General features: G+C 45.1%; 3 non-coding genes across 3 annotated transcripts; all 3 read right to left on the bottom strand.

Moving 5' to 3' along the window:
* Window positions 1-825: 825 nt before the first annotated feature.
* Window positions 826-898, bottom strand: trnak-cuu (transfer RNA lysine (anticodon CUU)). Its single transcript has one exon. It is a non-coding gene; the product is annotated as a tRNA-Lys (tRNA).
* Window positions 899-4,139: 3,241 nt separating this feature from the next.
* trnak-cuu (transfer RNA lysine (anticodon CUU)) lies at window positions 4,140-4,212 on the bottom strand. The gene has a single exon. It is a non-coding gene; the product is annotated as a tRNA-Lys (tRNA).
* Window positions 4,213-5,958: 1,746 nt separating this feature from the next.
* On the bottom strand, window positions 5,959-6,031 carry trnak-cuu (transfer RNA lysine (anticodon CUU)). The gene has a single exon. It is a non-coding gene; the product is annotated as a tRNA-Lys (tRNA).
* Between the last annotated feature and the right edge of the window lie 232 nt (window positions 6,032-6,263).

Raw genomic sequence — 6,263 nt, 5'->3', positions numbered from 1 at the left:
ATTTAGATAATTGACTGTTCAAGTGCCATTAATGCAACTTAGCCACCAGAGCAATTAGCTCAATGCAGATAATGGAACAGTGAGCCTGTGTAGTTAGTCGATCTCGGGTTATTGTTCAAGACAGTGCTCTCTTTTTTTTGTAACCTTTTGCTGCCTTGCAGATTCAGTTAGAGCACAGTCAAGTTTCTGCGATAGATTGAATGCAGTTTCCATTAGGACTCAAGACAAAGCAGCACCTAGTTTGTCTAGTCTGTGGAGAGCACTCTGACTGGCCCCATCACCATCTGGTGTGTGTGTGGGGATGGGGGGGGGGGGGGGGTGGAGTTTGCACTGTGCAGGATCAAAATAATCTGCAGGGAGTTGTAAACTCACTCAGCCCCATCATGGGCACTAGCTCCCCAGCACCTTGGATATCTTCAAGGAGTGATGCCTCATAAAGGCATCCATCATTAAGGACCCTCATCACCCAGGACATGTTCTCTTCTCATTGCTACCATCAGGGAGGAGGTACAGGAGCCTGAAGACACACACTCAACGATTCAGGAACAGCTTCTTCCCCTCTGCCATCAGATTTCTGAATGGACAATGAATCACTACCTGACTAGTTTTTTATTCTCTTTTATATTACTTTTTTATTTATTGCTGCATAACAACAAATTTCATGACATATGCCGGTGATATAATCCATACTCGATCCTGATCCTGTTCCTGACTCGCACCTCATCCTCCACCGAGTATTTGTTCCCCCTACGACCACCTTCCTGACAGTGAATCTGGGTCACTGGTGCTAGAACAACATTATTTTACCGTGCCACCCAAAACTAGCACCCAACGTGGGGCTCGAACCCACAACCCTGGGATTAAGAGTCTCATGCTCTACCTACTGAGCTAGCTGGGCAGTTCCGTTGCATTTCTGAGCCCTTTCCAACACAACGATATTCTTGCTATATCTGGTCACCAGATATACTTCATTAGGTGTCTGGACAAATCGCTACACTTGTGCTGGCTAATCGCATCACTGTCTGCTACAGGTTCGGAAAAAGCCGCAGAGAGTTGTAGACTCGGCCAACTCCATCATGGGCACTAGCCTTGCCAGCACTGAGGGCACCTTCAAAAGGTGGTGTAGCAAGAAGGCAACATCCATCGGTAAAGATTCTCATCATACCGGACATGTCGTCTTCTTGTCACTGACTTCAGGGAGGAGGTACAGGAGCCTGAAAGCAACACACTCAACAGTTCACTGAATGGACAATGAATCATTATCTCACTACTGTTTAATGCTCCTTTATTTTACTTTTTTATTGCTGCATAACAACAGATTTCACGTCATATGCCATTGATAATCCATACTCGATCCGGATCCTGCTCCTGATTTGCACCTCATTCTCCACCCCGAGTATTTGTTCCCTCTACGACCACCTTCCCGACACTGCCCGTAAGGAGCTTGTTCACTCTCCCTGTCACCGTGTGGGTTTCCCCCACAATCCAAAGGCATACGGGTTGGTAGGTTAATTGGTCACGTGGGTGTAATTGAGTGGAGCAGGCACTTTGGGGTGGGGGTTTGATACTGAGCTGTATCTGTAAATTAACAAGCGTAATGGCCTCACTGAACTGCACTGCTCATACTCACCCAGGCTACTCTGACTGCGCACCCTACAAACCGCTGAGCTCTACCCGAAAGGTCACAGGCAACAGGCACATGGAAGCACAAAGCCCTGCAGGGTTCTCTCTAGTGCACAGCATCCTGCCTCGGAAATATATCTTCATTCCAACATCGTCATTGGTTCGACCATTGACGTTTGGATGCAAGGCGACTAGCTGTTGTGTCGTTGGAACTTAAGTTCAGTCAGCACTCTTGGGGGTTATCATAACAGTCTGCGGCTGAATGGATTCCTTCTGTAAAAGATTCAAAGTACACTTATTGTGAAAGGATGTATGCAGTATTCAACTTCCCAAAGACAGCCTCAAAACAGAGAAACACCATGGAACCCGTTCAGAGAAAAACAAACTGTGCAAACAGCAAAAGAAAACGAGTGAAACACACACAGAGTATAAAACACCAAACCACAAAGTCAATGAAAGAGTCCAGGTATATTCCGTTCAGTTCAGTTTAGCGCTGTGTCTGCAGGCTGCACCAATCAAAATCGCAACGGGAAAAAGAGTGATCAGAAACCGGAAACGTATCACAATGTGAACTATAGGCTCCAATCCACATGCCACATTGATTAAACTTTGCCCAAGACCCAGGACTTTGGCATCATTCTCTGGCAGCAGCGAGCAAGAGGGAGAGAGACCGATCAGACGTCAGAAGAAGGCACTGAGCACCTGCTCACCTTCTGCTCTCGAACTCGTTGATTTCGATCTTCCTCGACGAGAAATGGAGTCAGTCATGGGCTCACGTCCCACCTCAGGGCTTCTTGGCCTCCGGGCCGCACACTTTGTTTGGAGCCTCACCGAACCCCCTCAGAGACAGATCGCTCAATCCCACCATCAGACTGTGGATCACAGGCTCCATCAGTAGCAGAACCACATCTGGAAGGAAAAGAAGTAGTTTCGTGAACCATCTGGAGGAATTCGCTCTGGTTCTGTTGTTTGCTGGTACCATCTTCTTCATTGCCGTAAGACCATAAGATGGAGGGGTAGAATTAGGCTGTTCAGCCCATCGCATCTGATCCACTATTCTATCATACCTGATTTATAATCTCTCTCAACCCCCTTCTCTTGCTTGTTCTTTGTCGCCTTTGACGTCCCTACTAATGAAGAATCTATCAACCACCACTTTAAATATACCCAATGATGTGGCATCCTCAACTGTCTGCGGCAATGAATTCCACGGATTCTAAACTCCCTGGATGAAGAAATTCCTCCTCATCTCTGTTCTAATGGGATGTCCTTCTATTCTGAGGCTGTGCCCTCTGGTCCTAACTCTCTCTCCATAGGAAATGTCTATTCAATCCAGGCCCTTCAATATTTGGTATTGAAATGAGATTCTCCCTTCATTCCTCTAAATTCCAGTGAGTTAAGTCTGAGAGACATCAAACACTTCTCATACATTAATCATTCTCATAAACCTCCTCTGGACCGTCTCCAATGCCAGCACATCCTTTCTTAGATATGGGTCCCAAAACTGCTCCCATTTAATAAGCGGAATCAAAAGGAAGGGGAGATCAGTTGAGCAAATGTGGCGGAATAGTCAGTTCAGTGACAGGCTCAATGAAGCGCAGACAAATTGTTCAGTTTTTGAATTAAATTGAATCAACTTTATTTCTTACATCCTTCATATACGTGAGGAGTAAAAGTCTTTACGTTATGTGTCCATCTAAATGTTTTTGGAATCTTACATTCAAAACCAGCTCCTAACTGAAGCACAACTCACATTTAAAGGAGCAGTTGGAATCGTTGTATGGATGGAAACAGCAGCCAGATACATAATTGAGTTGCAGCCAGGAATGAAATCACGGCCTCTACAGCTTTAGGAACACACTCAATGTTTTAGAAACAGCTTCTTCTTCAGCTCTGTCATCAGATTTCTGAATGGACAATCAACAAACCTATGAACACTATCTCACTACGTTTTTGCTCTTTAATTTATATAGAAGCATTTATACATATATCTACTCATATACTTCATCTGGTAATTTATAGTTTGATGTGTTTCACTGCACGTCCTGCACAAAACAAAAAATTTCACGATCCATTTCAGTCGGATTAAATCTGATTCTGATCTTGATTCTGAGCATTCTCTGGTAACTGGTTCCGTACATGCAGAACCCTCTTTGTGAAAAAGTTGTCACTCAGGTCTCGTTTAAATCTTGCTCCTCTCACATTAAATTCATGGTCTCTCAGCTTAGACTCCCCTACCCTGGCCAAAAGAACATGACCATTCGCCGTACTTTAAAACTAACACTGATAGAGGTTGTTGAAGGTTTTTGGGGCAGTGTGGTTTGAAGGGTCGGAGGGGCCTACTCCGTGTGGTATCATTAAATAAATAAAATAATTTTAAAGGCCCTTCCTGCACCACCCAATTACATCCATGTGATCAATAATAATGGGAGGAAACTGGAGCAACCAGTGGAAGCACGTGGTCACAGGACATTGAACCTGGCAGCATTATTTTAACTCGTACTGTCCAAAACTAGCGCCCAACGTGGGGCTCGAACCCACGGCCCTGGGATTAAGAGTCCCATGCTCTACTGACTGAGCTAGCCAGGCACTTCTGTTACATTTCTGAGCCCTTTCCAACACAATGATACTCTTGTTATATCAGCTGACTAGATATCTTACAAGGAAGCATTCAAAACCAGCTCCTAACTGAAGCACAACTCACATTTAAAGGAGCAGTTGGAATCGTTGTATGGATGGAAACAGCAGCCAGATACATAATTGAGTTGCAGCCAGGAATGAAATCACGGCCTCTACAGCTTTAGGAACACACTCAATGTTTTAGAAACAGCTTCTTCTTCAGCTCTGTCATCAGATTTCTGAATGGACAATCAACAAACCTATGAACATTATCTCACTATGTTTTTGCTCTTAAATTTATATAGAAGCATTTATACATATATATACTCATATACTTCATCTGGTAATTTATAGTTTGATGTGTTTCACTGCACATCCTGCACAAAACAACGAATTTCACGATCCATTTCAGTCGGATTAAATCTGATTCTGATCTTGATTCTGAGCATTCTCTGGTAACTGGTTCCGTACACGCAGAACCCTCTTTGTGAAAAAGTTGTCACTCAGGTCTCGTTTAAATCTTGCTCCTCTCACATTAGGTTCATGGTCTCTCGTTTTAGACTCCCCTCCCCTGGCCAAAAGAACATGACCATTCACTGTACTTTAATACCACTCTAAAGTTATACCTCAGTATCTCACACTCCAAGAAAACTTATCCGGCCATTCCTGACTTCAAACTCTCCAGTCCTGTTCCTTCCTCATGAGCATGAGGAAATCTACAGATGCTGGAAATTATTGCAACACACAAAAGATGCCGGTGGAACACAGCAGGCCAGCCAGCATCTATAGGGAGAAGCACTGTCGACATTTCAGGCCGAGACCCTTAGTCCGGACTAAGTGAAAGAAAAGACAGTAAGAGATTTGAAAGTAGGAGGGGGAGGAGGAAATCCAAAATGATAGAAGGCAGGAGGGGGTGGGATGAAGCTAAGAGCTGCAAAGGTGATTGGCGAAAGTGATACAGAGCTGGAGAAGGGAGAGGATCATGGGACGGGAGGCCTCGGGAGAAAGAAAGGGGAAGGGGAGCACCAGAGGTAGATGGAGAACAGGCAAAGAGTGATGGGCAGAGAGAGAAAAAAATAGGAGGGGTTGTGAATGAATATATCAGGGATGGGGTAAGAAGGGGAGGAGGGGCATTAATGGAAGTTAGAGAAATTAATGTTTATGCCATCAGGTTGGAGGCTACCCAAACTGTATACAAGGTGTTGTTCCTCCAACCTGAGTGTGGCTTCATCTTGACAGTCCTTCCTGCTGGATCTTTTTTATTTTATTTATTTAGAAATACAGCACGGTAACAGCCATGGTAGCTGTTACAGCTCGGGGCGTTCCAGAAGTTGGAGTTGAATTCCAGCACCATTCTGTGAGTAGTCTCGGTACTTCCTCCCCGTGGAGGGCACGGGCTTCCCCAGGTGCTCTGGTTTCCTCCCACAGTCCAAAGGTAGGTTAATTGCCCTGTGTTTAGGGTTGATAGAGGTTGTTGAAGGTTTTTGGGGCAGTGTCGTTTGAAGAGTCGGAGGGGCCTTCTCGGTGCTGTAACATTAAATAAATAAAATAATAAAAAGGCCCTTCCTGCAGCACCCATGTGATCAATAATAACCAATACATCTTTAGAATGTGGGAGGAGACTGGAGCAACCAGAGGTCATGGGTAGAATGTTATTGAATCTGGGTCACTGATAAAGTTCATAACTTTGACTGGTACCGTGCCACCCAAAACTAACGCCCAACGTGGGGCTCGAACCCACGACCCTGGGATTAAGAGTCCCATGCTCTACCGCCTGAGCTAGCCGGGCAGTTCTGTTGCAGTTCTGAGCCCTTTCCAACACAACGATATTCTTGCTATATCTGGTCACCAGATATACTTCATTAGGTGTCTGGACAAATCGCTACACTTGTGCTGACTAATCGCATCACTGTCTGCTACAGGTTCAGAAAAAGCCGCAGAGAGTTGTAGACTCGGCCAACTCCACCATGGGCACTAGCCTTGCCAGCACTGAGGGCACCTTGAAAAGGTGGTGTAGCAAG

Source organism: Hypanus sabinus, chromosome 28, assembly GCF_030144855.1.
Source record: "Hypanus sabinus isolate sHypSab1 chromosome 28, sHypSab1.hap1, whole genome shotgun sequence".
Taxonomy (NCBI): Eukaryota; Metazoa; Chordata; class Chondrichthyes; order Myliobatiformes; family Dasyatidae; genus Hypanus; species Hypanus sabinus.
The sequence above is the reverse complement of the archived record's forward strand: the minus strand, read 5'-3'. Positions and strand labels throughout refer to the sequence as shown.